General features: G+C 32.8%; 1 long non-coding RNA gene across 1 annotated transcript; it reads left to right on the top strand.

The window, feature by feature from the left end:
• Nucleotides 1-225: 225 nt before the first annotated feature.
• LOC111021143 (uncharacterized) lies at nucleotides 226-9,507 on the top strand. Its single transcript, XR_002602796.2, has 6 exons — nucleotides 226-338; nucleotides 2,491-4,355; nucleotides 7,250-7,334; nucleotides 8,080-8,176; nucleotides 8,326-8,362; nucleotides 8,810-9,507. It is a non-coding gene; the product is annotated as an uncharacterized LOC111021143 (long non-coding RNA).
• Nucleotides 9,508-15,289: the final 5,782 nt, after the last annotated feature.

Genomic DNA, 15,289 nt, shown 5'->3' with positions numbered 1-15,289 from the left:
TTATGATCTTTAAATAGTTTATCAATGTACTAATCCCTAAAATTAAAATTAAAAGTTTGAAAACCAAACTTGTAATTTAATCTTTAGATATCTGGATGGCTTATCGAGCGCTGCGTCTCTTAAGCCATGCTCAAGGATGGTTGGATGTTGGGCCTAACTATTTGGGCCTTCCTTTTCAGAGGCCAGGACCATAAGTTTCTTTTGGGCCTCTCCGCTTCATCTAAAACCTCCATGCTAGGGCTTCTCAAACTAGAATAGAATCCAGTGCCGCCTATTTCGCAGCTCGTGGCGAGATCCATGGCAGATCGTGGAATTTAGAGCTCTCTATAAAGTCCAGGGTATGGCTCAGTACCCTAATTCATCTGTTTTCCGGCCTTCAATGGCTCTTGCGTTCTTCGCCGTCGTCTTCCTCTACTTAGGTTTTTGATGTTTGATGATGGTGATTGTAGCTACGCATTCTTAGGGCTTTGTTTATTTTTATTGTTGATTTTATGATTTCTGATTGAATGCTTGAGATCTGTATCTATAATTTTGCCCAATGATGGAAAAACATAATCTATTGAGCGGTTGTAGATGGCTTTGTTCGTCATTAGCCTTTACTTGCCTCCACCTCCATCATCGCCTCCACCTTCTTCATCACCTCATCTTTCCTTCGTACTCATACATATAATCGCACACACGTCACTGCTTGTAAGGGCTTTTGATGGACGAACGCCATTTGCTTTAAACCGTGTGTGATTCAATATAAGCTATGAGATCTGAGGGCTTCGTTTTTGTTTTGTTTTGATTTATACGGCTTTTTAAAATGTAGCTTCGAATCTGTTTCTTCTTCCATCCCTTTTTTGTTTTTGAATTGTGTTTTTATGATTGTTATTTGGTCAATCTGTTGCTCGTTTTCTTGGATTCAATGTTGATTGTCAGATTTTTGTTAAAGTTGTGGAATTGGATGATATTTTCAATGGATTTGGGGGCAGTTTCTCATTGTACTTAGAAGTGCAGCCTAGGAAGCTGATAATTCCAACCCATTTGAACTTATTCTTGCTATTGGGTTCTTTTTTAATAGTTGCAAAATGTACCGAAAACAAATAACAGAGATTGACAATTCGAGTGGGCTTTCTTCTCTCCCAAAACACAGGACATTAGTTCTAGCAAAATCCAACCCTCTCCACCACTTAACTGTCCACTACTTCACTACTTAAAACCAATCACGTATGATTAACAAAGAATGTACTAAACCGATTATATTTACCATAAAAAATGCAATGCTAATTATGAAAATAGGAAAAACCCAAATGCCAATTCCTGTTCTTCCTCCATGATCTTCCTACTTTTCTTCGCATAGGGTTACTGGAGTTCTAGTGTAAGATTTGGGAATTTTGTGGATCTACGTATTTGGGAGTTTATACAAACGGAACTGCTTTGTTCTTTTTTTTTTTCACAGTTAAGGAACTGTTCTTTTGTTTTGTCTTTTGAACTCTCCGTGAGCTTAATATCTTTGCGCTGCTGTTGTTAATTCTATTCTTTTAGGTTTCCTTCAATTGCTTTGCTTCTCTTTGAACCTTCTTCTGTATTAACTTCATTCTCCTTTTTCTTGTTTGTGATGTCAATTTTTAAATTTCCCAGTCTAAATTCATCTTCATCTTGATCTGCTCCGTTGCTTGGATCAACATTTGCTCAAACAGATCTTAATTTTATTTTATATTTTTACAGTATATGATTAAAGTCTTGCGAAAGACTTTTAGATCTCACCATTTTTATAGTAGTTTATGTTCAAATTTACTCCATCAACAACTTGGCTACATAAAAATTTTTTCCTTCTAACACTTCCTACTCTCAGGGATTCCTCAACCCTGTTCTCATTCCCCCTATGCTATTTGACAAATATAAGAAAGTGAACATATCTGCCTTGAAATATTGGCTTAATTAACAATTTGGTTCTTATTGTTTGGACTTCTTAAAATATGATTCCTATGATCTTAAGTTTCTGTCTGATTCTTATTGTTTGAGCCTTGTATTAATTGACGTTTAAATCTCAAAATCATTTTCTTACCGGCCTTTATTTAGTTGACAATGCGTTGTATTTTTTAGTGTGTTTTTTTATTCTGGCTGAGGGGGTGGAGGTAGATTATATTATTGGAACTGAATTTGAGATTATGTTGCAATTTTATCTACTTTTATTGTATTTATATTATTAATAATGTTTCTTCTAAAAAAAATATTTAATGTGATTTTATTATAAAGTATTATAAATTTCTATTTAATTTGTCAACTATTTAACTTTACTTTGTTATTATTAATGTAATGGGTATATATTTTTTTGAGTAACATGTGGAGATGGGAGATAGAATGCAAATTCTCGCTTTGGTATTATTAAAGTAATATCAATAAGATTTACAAAATAGAATTCATGCAATAGTTTTTATCTGTTAATATTAAATAAATTGTTATAATAAAAAACATTATTTTAGCAATTTGGGGATGTGGTGGTAGGAGGTTGTGCGAACGTCGGGGTTACGGTGCTTGAACCATCTGCTGCGTGGGCACTTTTGAGTGGAGGGAAGGGGAGGGTGCTATTCCTACTTGGGTCGTGCCCATAAAACATACATCCAACAGCGGCCTCCCACTCTTGAGTCGAAGCCAGCCTTGTTGTGAAGAAAAGGAGTGATTTTATTCTCCCATTGAACTTCTATGAAGAGAAAATTATGTAGCTATTAATAAATACAATTAGTCATAAAAATGATATTTAGGTGTGGTATTAAATTTAAATTTTATCACGTTATTAAGCTCTGAAAAATGTCTCCACTGTTTTAGCTTAGCAATCTTGTGAGTTTGATCCCTCGCTTTCACATGTTCTCTAAATAGTATGAGAACTTTTTACGGTTAACATAGTGTAAGTTGGGAGCTACTCTAAAATACGAAAGGCTTCCAAATTCACTTTCAACAATACCACGAAAAAAATTAACTACAAAGTCCAATTTTTTGACCCCTCGTAAGTGAGAGTACTAAAAAAAATTTGCTATTAGTAAACAAAAGTCTATTTTTTGTCTAGCCTTCCTTCAACAAATCTAAAAGTGGAAAAAAGGAGCTAATTATCGATAAAAGAAAAGACCAAATTAATATTTAAACCAATATTCTATTATCCAAATTTGAACGTTAAAATATTTAGCTCGGAAGCCGAGATCCCGTACTATCAGTCACATCACAGTTCAGTTCTTGTCATTTCATCTCTGCCGTTCAAATCCATCGTGTTCTCCGCCCACCTTCGAATCCATAGATTTCGCCGTTGCCATCGGTTTTTACTTTTAGGGCTTCCTTTAGGTTTCTGATTTATTTATTCGATGTCTTTAGATCCGGTGGACAGGAGGATCGGACGGCTTAATCTCGCCCTACCATCGAAATCCCAGTTCCTAGTTCAGCGTTTGCACTTGTCCTTTGTTCATCATTAGCTTTTAGTTCACTTCAGGCTATGGATCTGAGGACTCCGATGAGTTCTCTCTAATTGGAAATATTTTTGTTTTCATTCTGTTGGTTATTCATTTCTTGTTTTTTTATTTTGATTTCACCTTTATTGACTGGGTCGTGTGGTAACCGCAAGTTTTATCGAGTTTTATGCTGTTTACAAGGCTTTTGTGGAACTGTGGGGATTTACGCTGTTTCTATTTCAAGATGGTGTTTTTTTGGATGAATTTCATGCTTTTGAATTTAAATGTTAAATTTATCAGTTAGCATAAAATTCTTTAATTTAGCTTGTTTCTTAAAGTTTTCATCTTGTACTTGTAGGTTGGACTGTTTTCTCATAAATGATCTAAATGATTGATTCTAATTTATACCACTGTGAACTCTATGTTTGTTTTGATTGCTTTAGTATCTTGATTATTGTTATTAGTGGTTGTCTTTCTTACCCTGTTCATCAGAATCGAACCTGCCCAATGATGAAAAGCTCATTTCTGGAGCTGTTAAGTTGATTCATATCACAAGCATTTGCCCTCAACCACAACTTTTTCTCTCTCTCTCTCTCTCTCTCTCTCTCACCCAATCTCCATCAACCTATCTGTCTCTTCCTTTCGCTTTTGCCTTTTGTTTAATTATTATAGTGGTTGCTGTTGTGTGGAGGCTAGTGATGAAAATCAAATTTCGGCTGAGGGCATCTTGCATTTTGTCTTTGCTCTTAGAGACGAGCTTAATTTTTTTCCCTGATTTTTCCCAATTTGCACGATTACCTTGGATTGACTATTTATTGTAAATAATGTCCCACTGTACTTATTGTATTCTTAGTTGCTTTTCAGGATGGTTGCTTGATCTAGACGCTGTGAAATCTTGAAACATTGAACTAAAGCCAAATAACGGCTGCAAAGGTATCGATATACATATCTTCTCTTAGGACAGGGATTAGCATGCCTCAATCCAGAATTTATACATTTTCTTTAATTACTATATTTTTACAGATTTTTATTTACTAATTGATTTGGCATTGGGAAGTTGACTTTGTCATAAACTTATGGTCATAGAATGTCTACGTGTTACAGTTATCTTATTTGATTACATAATTACCTACGGTGGTTTAGTAGAGATATTTTGATACATAATTATCAACGACAATGGGATCCCTTCCTTCTTAAGTTGACTACTTTCAGTTGTACTCAAAGTTTTACTGATGGCCATATAGACTTTTTTCTATTGAAATACTTGCTTTGCTTTGAAAATTGCATCTGCCCGATGATGGAAAACTCTTACCAGAGCGGTAACAGATGATCTCATTACAAGCCTTTGCCATTAACCAACTCAAATGTGATCGATCTCTCTCTCTCTCTCTCTCTCTCACACATACACACTCTATCTCAATCTATCAACCCAATCTATCCATCTGCTTTCTTTTTTTCTTTCTTTTTTTTTATGAGTGGTTAAGCATGTGTAGAGGCTAGTAATGAATATCAAATGTTTATCTAGCAATGATGAATCATGTTTATGAGATCTGAGGGCGTCTTGCAAATGGTTAATCTCGAACTGTAATAGCTGATGTTGTTGTCAGATTTTACAGAAGTAGCATATTTGTGAATTGTATTTGTCGATTACTATATTTTTCTGAATGACTTTGAAAAGTTGTATTTTAAGTTTGCTCTTGAATTTTATTACAGATTTAACTTAATTAACTACTCAATTTACTCGAAGGGCATGCATTGTTAAAGATCTTCTTCCTGTTATGAACTTCAAACTTTATTTTAAGTGCTGATATTTTTCTTTGAATCATGGTTTATGTTTTTCCTTACAAATAGTAATCTAGTTGATAGTCTTTTTACCTTTTTACATTGGAATAAAATAATGATAATAATAAAGTCAAAATCCTATTCTTTCCCCAAACCTGCATGTCCCTTAACTCCAAATTTTCTATTTTAGTCTAATTCCTTAACTTTAATTGAAATTTAAACATTTGCAGCCTTCTATGGTTCAGTTAAATGAACAAAAAAATGTGTCAATGTCATGTTTTTGAGAAATAGTTTATTAAAACATTGTAGGGACAAATGATATTTTTTATTTAAAGTCCAGATGATAAAATAGAGTGATGATGATGGTGATGAATATTGATAGTGATAAAAAAAAAAGATAAAGAAAGTATGCAAAATATTATAGAGTATACTTTGAAAAGATCAGCTGGAACATGCATAATATTATTTATGGTTTACATTAAATCATACATTGACAAAGCTTACGTGTGAATTTCCTTTAGTATCCTAAAATTTCCTCTGCCCAGTGATGGAAAAACTCGTGCTTTTTTGTGAGCATTTGCGTTGATTTCTAATACTGGCCTTTGCCCTCAACCACAACTCTTTCTCTTTCTCTCTCTCTCTTTGCAAACACGCATACATATATATATATATATTCATTCCCATTCCATTTCCCTTCTTTTCTTTTAGTGGTTGAAGATGAGTAGAGGCTAGTGTGAGAATCAAATGCATACACTGTCAATGAATAAATAAGCTATGAGATCTGAGGGCATTGTTTTAAACTGTCATCATTCTTAATGAAGGTGCACCTGAATTGTGATACTCTTTTCACCTATTATTAATCAATTCCTTTGGATTAATGTTGGTTTAAATGCATTAAAATTATGCTAGTTATGGTCTTAGTTGTTTCCTATTTCTCTCCCGAATATGGTAAAGCTTCCTAATTATCAGTTTCTGCCTAATATTAATGTGAATTGTATAGGATAGGTATGGGTCAATGTCCGAATTCTGTGTTCTATGCCGTTTGGAGTCCTTGAGTGCACTGTAGTCGTCTTCTTTGCTTAAGTCTTTGATGCTTGGTTGTGGCTGTGGGTTCTTAGAGATTTGTTTATGGATTTTTTTTTATTGGTAAGCTTAATTTTGCCCAATGACCGAAACACAAAAATGGCCTTTGTTCGTCATTAGCCTGTACTCACCTTCCCTACCATCATCATCACTACCACCTCTTTAAATAATGTTTAAAACCCACGAAAAAGCAACCCTATAAACCTAATACCCACACCTGGAAGCCTTCGCTTCCGTCCTTTGCTGCCACCACCGCTTTCGTCCTCGTGTTGTAATGTTTTTTTAGTTTCTCTTTGATTCTATACTCTGCCTCAATTCTTCAATTCTTCATCGTTTCTTTAATTGAGAAGAGAAAAGAACCAAACAATAGAAGAATCAAAATTTGAGAAAAGTAGAATCGAAGATGAAGAAGAGTTGGAGAAAAAAGAAGAATCCATGTAGAAGTAGAAGAAGAATTGAAGAGAATCGAAAAACCTGAGAATTGAAAATCCTACCGCTTAATCTTCCTCTTAGCTTCAGCCTCTTCTCCTCTTCTTTTTCTTTTTTACATTTTCAAGCCGCACTTAGAAGTACTAGTGCTAGAAAATACTCCCATGCAATAAAATTGCCATCTGGTGGCAAAACTTCCAAATGGCAGTAAACATTCACTATTTTTTTACTATTTTTGTTTAAGTTAAAAGTTAATGCATGGTTTAATTTTTTGTTTAATTTAAATACGTTTTCTTATCTTTTTATATAACCACTATTTACTAAAATTTTTTAGAACTTTATATTTAATTTTCCTAATTGTTGAAGTTAAACTTTGTTTACTAAAATTTTGTAGAACTTTGTATTTAGTTTTTCCTAATTGTTTAAGTTAAACTTTATTTACACATTAAATAGTTCTACAAATATTTGCATCTAGAGTATTTTATTCTTTACCTTAAATTACTATAGATAATATTTATTTATTATTTTATTAGGTGTGCCTCGCTTCACTCAGGCCTCGCTTTTTTATCGCCTCTCGCCTTGAGGAGCGCCTTGTGCCTTGAAAACACTGGTTTTTAGGTATGTATTTGGTAACTGAATCTCAATTTAAAAAATTGTTCAATGTGTGTTTAGTAATATTTTGGTAAACTAGAAATAGTTACAGACTAAATTTTAGTTTAATCTAAACTTATATTAATTAATTTATTAACATGTTTTATGAATTTTGTATAATTATTATTTTATAAGGTTATTTAATTTAGTATACGTTATATTTTACCTGTTTTAATTTTAACAAACATAAAATGAGTTTATAATATGAAGTAATATATTTATAAAAGTTTTTATCGTTTTTAATGTAATTCTGAAAAATTTTGAATCTGCAAACATTGAAAACGTTTTCAAAATTTCTACTGTTTGGATGACAGAATCCAAAAACAATATTAAAAAACTAATCTCCAAAATCTATGAACAAGAAATAGAATTTATAGAATTTGAGTTTCTAATCAAACAGACTCCATCTGAACTCATTTTTGTCATAAAGTTAGATTTGATAAGTTTTCTTTGCTCTGTTTTGCTGTTTGAACTACCTATGAACTTAATATCTTGCTTTTTTGTTGTTTGGTTTTGTAATTTCCCATATTATTATGAGTACCACTGTATCTTGGGCCTAGTACTTCGCAAGCGATTCTTTAGCTGAATTATCATCTCCATGATCAAACTTCCAAGTCTGTTTTCTCATAGACAAGTTTAGTAGTTTATAATGCCTGTAATCCTTAACTTTCCTTCGACTGCTTGGGATCTTGATATTTCTTCCATGTGCCAGTGTTGCAGAAATTCATGCCGATGCATTTGCATTATGTCGATGTTTAAGGGTGGCGAATGAAAAGTAAATATCGTCTGATAAAGAATCAATCTTTTGGGTATGGAAGGCACCTCCCTAAACTGTTCTGATGTGGAAACTTTTTCCTTCACATATTTGGAATTTTTGCTGTGTTTTATGCCAATGTTTAAGATGTTCATTATTTGAGTCTCTCCTCGCACATCAGATTTATTTGATCTTCTGTTGCAGGGTTTTGGACTGAGCATGGAGAAACAGAAGAATAGAGGTAAAATATATATTGAGCGAAGAAGAAAAAAACATGAAGAGTAAAAGGCACAAAATTATTTTTTTTTTTGGTAGAAAAAGGAAAGAAAAAGGTATATGAGAAATATAGGCAACGATAAAGAAAAAAATAAAGTAGGAAGAAGTATGCAAAATATTATTTAGAGTTTACTTTGAAAAGATCAGCTGGAACGTGCATAATATTATTTATGGTTTAATTTAGATCATACATTGACATACCTTACGAGCGAATTCCCTCCAGTATCCTAAAATTTCCTCTGCCCAGTGATGGAAAAACTCGTGCTTTTTTGTGAGCATTTGCGTTGATTTCTAATACTGGCCTTTGCCCTCAACCACAACTCTTTCTCTTTCTCTCTCTCTCTTTGCAAACATGCATACATATATATATAATAATAATAATTCCCATTCCATTTCCTTTCTTTTCTTTTAGTGGTTGAAGATGAGTAGAGGCTAGTGTGAGAATCAAATGCAAACACAGTCAATGAAGAACTGAGCTATGAGATCTGAGGGCATTGTTTGAAACTGTCATCATTTTTAATGATGGTGCACGTGAATTGTGATACTTTTTTCACCTACAATTAATTAATTTATCGTTGGATTAAATGCATTACTATTATCCTAGTTATGGTTTTAGTTGTTTTCCTATTTCTCTCCCGGATATGGTAAAGCTGCTACGTATTTATTAGTTTCTGCCTAACATTAATGTGAATTGTATAGTGACCATTTGACAGGTATGAATGAACGTCCCAATACTGTGTTATATACCGTTTGGAGCCCTTGCGTGTATCGGCGTCGTCTTCTTTGCTCAAGTCTTTGATGTTTGGTTGGTATTTATTCATGGAATTTGGTAAGCTTAATTTTGCCCAATGATGGAAACACAATCTATTGAGCTGTTGTAAATGGCCTTTTTTTCATCATTAGCCTGTGCTCACCTACACTACCATCATCACTACCAACTCCGCCATCCGCTATCACCGCTGCCACCATCTTTTTCTTTTCTTTTATTTCATATACATACATATATATACACACATCGTTGTTGGTGTTGGCATGGGCTTCTGATGAACGCCATTTACGTCAAGCGTGATTGATTGAATTTAAGCTATGAGATCTGAGGGCTTTATTTTATGACTTTTCCAAATGGAGCTTGATTCTAGTCTAGACTTTGGCATGCGTGCATTTGGTTGTTCCCCTTCTGCAGTTTCTGCGTGTCTGGTGCTTGGAGAGGGTAACATTATGTTGCGCTTCATCCAAAATATGGCCTTAGGTGGCCTTTATATTGATTTTTTTTTTCTTTTTCATGTTTCTGTTATATATTAAATTTTTTTGCTGATTGTTAGATTTTAGGTAATGTTGTATAATATGATGAAATACTGGCCTTGGAGCGGTTGGCCACTATTAAATCTTTATAGAAATGCAGCCTAGGAAGCTTATACTCCGACCCATTTGAATTCATTTTGTCATAAAGTTAGATTTTATAATTTTGGACTATCTATGAACTTAATTTCTTGCTTTTTTATTGTTTGGTTCTGTAACATTTTATATTATTGTATTTCCTTATTAGTTGCACTGTATATTGGCCATGGTATTTCGCCTGCGATTCTTTAGCTGAATTAACATCTACATGATCAAACTTCTAGGTCTGTTTCCTCATAGACGAGTTTAATAGTTTATAATGCCTATAATCTTGAACTTTACTTCGACTGCTTTCGGATCTTGATGTTTCTTGCCAAGTGCTGATGCTGCTGCAGAAGTTCATGCTGATGCATTTGAATTTGTTTCTGTGGCAATGTTTAAGATGTATCGAGGCGGTGGCAAATCTAAAGAACATTGTCTGATAAAAAATCTATCTTTGGGGTATGGAAGGTACCAACCAAAAATGTTCCGATGGGGTAACTTTTGCCGCATATTTGGTCTCGTGAAGGTAATAGTTGGAGTGTTGAGTGGATTTGGGGCAAGCCCTACTTTGATAATTAATCATCTTTCAAAATGCTAAAATCAGAATTCTTGAACTTGAAGCATCTTTGACTTTCATTCATTTTTTAAATATTAGTGTGTGAGACTTTTCTTTTTTTTGGTAGATAGAGGATACAAATTAAGTATATGAGGAGGTCATGTTGCATAATTGTTCAAATTCCTAAACTTTTGAATTCATTTAAATTATCAATTAATGGAGATTTGCAATTGGTAGTTAAAAATTTGTCAAATTTGTATTTATGTTTAGCTAAGCAAAATATTTAAATTTTTATTTTTAGTTTTATAGTCTTTTCGAGTTGGTATATAAATAGTATATTAAATTACGTATATCATTAATATATTAAATTATAAATGTATCTAGAAGTTGTAAATTAATAGCACAATGCAAATCAATAAAAGAAATCGATAAGTACAACTAAGTAATATAATATGTATATCATTGGTATATTTAGTATGCATATTTGGTGTATTGTTGGTATGTTAACACTCATTGATAGGTGTACCAGTATATTAATATATGTTACTGGTATAATATCACTCGTAATGAGGTATTGATTCTTTCAATGGTATAATAAATTATTAGCATTCATAATTTGGTATATTATTGATATGTCAATGCTCATATATGATATATTAAATATGACATTGGTATATCAATACTTGTTCTCATAATTAGGTATATATATCAAGTATATCATTGGTATATTAAATATATCATTTGCATAGGAAAAGGTAAATAAAATCTTTATTTGTTACACAGATATAAGGGAATGGACATAAGCAAGAGTAATTAAAGTTGTTTGTTACGTATGAATACTTTGTAATAATGTCATGTCTCTTAATTAAAAAACAATACAAATAAAAAGGCCCTACATCCCATATGATAATATAACTATTATTGAACTTCCCCTTCAAACAGTGCACTTAAAGTTGTAGCCAATTCAGTGTTTGTTTCATGTTATGAGTGAAATAAAGCAATATCAAGGGAACGGATCAAACCCTAACGGGGCAAGTCTCGGATCTGAAAGAGTCGCCCCACAACTGTATGCTACAAAATTATATTTTTCATGTTTCGTCGAATCTTTTTTATTTTAGAAGATTGATGTAAATTTGGTAATTATTCTAATAGACCAAATTTATGCATTAACCTTTGAAGAGGAATAACCAAGATGTAAAAGTAAGAGAAAGAATGTTCAAGCGACAAAAATTGTAGAAGCAATGCTCAATTCAGCAACATACTGATCACAGTTCCACATTCAACGTGAATTAGAGTACGAGAAACCATCATACTACTTGATTAGGCTAAGAAAACTTGAATTGTAGTTTGATTAGCCTATAATCGATCACTTCTAACCATTAAATGTAAGAAAATGGTCATCTTACTTATGAAAATGTTAAATCCCCAAAGCTACAAGAAAGACGAGACTACAACCGCTACTTGCCCAATAGTATAGCGCCTTCCTCCCTGACTTTACTTTCCTAGCTACCAAGCCCCTCTTCAAACCCTTGCCAGAAGGACGAAAGGAAAGATTCTCTGTGATACCGCTTGAATAACGATAGTCGGAGTGAAAAGCCTTAAAGAGAAAGCTTTAGCAACGGTAGGAGTTACTACTTACGCCAGCACCTGACGAGCTTACCAGAACCTTCTCCCGCAACAAGAAGAGTTTGACTTAGACAAGTTCATGATATGAAGAGCCTTTAGATGAAGAACGCTCTACTAATACAAGTCAAGGAGAGGAAAGGCCAAGATCCGAACTTGGCGTCCCAAGGAGTCTCTGTTCATCTTCGTTCAAGGCAGGACACATTTTACCCCAATGTTACAGTGGCTCTAGCTAAGGCTGCCAGCGGTCTAGATAAGACGCTGCGCAGGACTCTCAATTGAGATAAGCTATGACTCTTCAACAAGGACTACCTACAAGGGCAGCAACAACAACCCAGCCCGAAAGACAAAGTCTTGTTGACTCAGGAAATATCTAAACAAGATTTTTTTGTTTTAATGAAGATTGATGAAAACTATTTGAATAAATAAAGTAAATTTTAATTTTAGTTTAATTTGTCTATAATTGTTCACTTTTAACCATCATATCTAAATATATAACTAATATTACTTAGGGAAATGTCGTCGCGATGAAAACGTTGGAACAAAATCCAGAATACGTACATGGAAATTATTTGAGTTATTAAATTAAAGTTCATTGTTACTTGATTTTTATTGATAATTTCTAATCCAATATAGTCTTTAGTTGCATAATTGAATAATATATATGAAATATTGACATTTATAAATGTTGAAATAATCGTAGAAATTTAATAAAATAAAATATTATTATATACAAATGGTGGTGATACATAAAGTAGAACAAGTAACTTAATTAATACCAAAATGATGACCTAGGAAGATCTAGTGTACTATCTTGATAACTTTGATATAAATTATAATACTTCTCCTAGGTCATCCTAGATTGAAAGTGTTGAGATTGAGGGTGATAGTCATAGCCATAGGGTGAGTATTCAGTTTGACCATACCCAGAGTAATAAGAACTTCCTTGACCATAATTTTCTTCTTCTGTATTGTTGCTGCTTATACTTATTGTTCTCATACTCGAGATTAATGAATTATCATCATATTGTCCCGAGTAAGATCCTAACATCTCGATTTCTATGGAATGGTTTAATAATAGCAGCAATCCCCCCCACGTGCTCGACACTCTCCTCTTTAATAGGTCACGCAAGCTTTACATGTTTTGCCCTAGCGTTCCAAGTGGCACACTCTAAATTCACCCCTCAACAATTATTTGTATAGTTAAACAAATGTATGTGCGAGTAAGGCACAAAAGATGAATGAGACTAAGCAATTTGCTAAAGCTTTTCAACATAATATAAAATAATAGACGTCTTATCCACTAAACCATCTTTGAATTGGTGCGTTGATTTATAATTTCTCTTGAATTATACAACAAAGAAGAGGAACAAACAAAATTACAAAAAATCTTCAACCTCCAATGTCTAAACTAAAACTTGTGTGTGACGTTCTAGATGCCTCCAATTTCTTCAACTTCCATTGATATTTCTTTGCCCCTCTCATAAGTCAAGAAATTTTCATGCCTTCGGATTAGTTAATATCCTTGACATATCAGATACGGTGATGTCATTTATAAAACCTCCAAAGAAATCACGGACATTTCTTGTTTCTTGTTCTTGTTTTTTTAAGAATTTTAAGCATTTTGCAACTAATTATGTCTCTTGTTTCTCATTTTTTGGAAGATTTTCAAAATTGTATAGAAGTTTTGGAAACAACAAACAAGAACGTTACCAAACGGACCCTTACCAAACAGATTCTCAAATAAATAGATTGTTTGGTAACGTTCTATCTTAGCTTATTGTTTTTCATTTTCAATTTTATTAAGAAATCGAAACATTTGACAACTATTTATGTTTCTTATTTCTCACTTTTTAGAGACATTCTAAATATCGCATAGAAATTTTAAAAACAACAAAAACAAGTTTCTTGGATCTTGTTTTCGTCTCCAATTTGTTCCATCATAAACAAAAATCTCTTTTTATTATTCTTGAATCCATGGATGTTGGAAGTCATGTAATTATATTTTTCTTTAATAAAAAAGAAAAAATAGAAACAATAAATTTGAACGTTGGGCTCTAATGTTCTTGTTTTCATGTTTCTTATTTCATTTTTTTAATAAATAAAGATTGGATTGTGTTTAGTAATAGTTTATTTTCTTTTGTTATTTTCTTCTTTTATCGAAAAAAGAAATAACTTTTTTGTTTCTCGTTCTCTCAAATTTTATATAAAATTAATTTTTTAAACTATATATTCAATTTTTTTTATGTTATATAATTTTTAAAATATGTATTATACATTTTATAAGTCAAGAATGATAAAATAAGGATTTTATTTATGCTTTAAAAAAAAACTGTAAATGGAAACAAGAGACTTGAGACTGGTTTGGTTACGTTTCGTTTCTTGTTTCTCGTTTCCAATTTTGTTAAAAAACCTAAACATTCGACAATTATTTATTTTTGTTGTTTCTCATTTTATTTTTTTTAGAAACATTCTCAAGTTTGTATAGAAATTGTGGAAAGAAGAAAGACAAGTTTCTTGTTTATTGTTATCATTTCCAATTTGTTTCAAAACATAAATACAAAATATTGTTTTATCATTTTTTTAATATATGAGTGTTGAGCCATGAAATTCTATTTTTCTTTATTAAAAAGAAAAACATAAACGGAGGATGCTGATTTGAATGGGGCGCCTTAAAATAAGATCTATTCGGCTTTCGCAGGTAGGCAGCTTTCCAGTCCATCTTTATATGTTCATTTTGATGAAACTCATGCTAATTTCGAATATCGAAAGATTATCCACCGGTTAATAATGCTCAAATTGGAACTCTCAACAGCCCTGGAAACCAAATTCCAGACGAATGCAAACAGAAAATGATCAAACATCGCAAGAAGTGTAGCTCCTGACATCACGGAAAAGACAAAGCAGGGAATAGCTTCAACGGCGAAATGAAAATGGGGGAATCAAAGGTTCAAAAGGAGAGGCCTTCCATCTCTCCCCCTCGCCCGGCTCATTCTCAATTACGATAGTGGCCTTGCGACGGAGATTAGGATGAGCTTTGCTGAATCAAAGTGGGTAGAAATTCTCATAGGTGAATCAAATCAAAGCGATTTTAAGACAACACACAAAGAAAAAAGCAAGACTACAGTGGTTAGTCAGAACAAAGAATAAAAGAATCCACGGGAAATTGGAAAGGTCGAAGTCAGCTCTTCCTTAGAAATAGGAAGATAAGATGAGGAGGGCGCAGGTGGATTTCATAATTGGTCCTTTTTTTTTGCGTCAAAATCCGGCAAATTCCCTATCGAGAAGAAATGAAAATTTACCAAACAGACCTTTGATTTTGTTATTTCTAAA

Source organism: Momordica charantia, assembly GCF_013281855.1.
Source record: "Momordica charantia cultivar OHB3-1 chromosome 11 unlocalized genomic scaffold, Mcharantia_2.0 BLBB01000011.1, whole genome shotgun sequence".
In the NCBI taxonomy this organism is placed as follows: Eukaryota; Viridiplantae; Streptophyta; class Magnoliopsida; order Cucurbitales; family Cucurbitaceae; genus Momordica; species Momordica charantia.
Note: the sequence above shows the minus strand (reverse complement) of the source record. Positions and strands in the feature narration are given on the sequence as shown.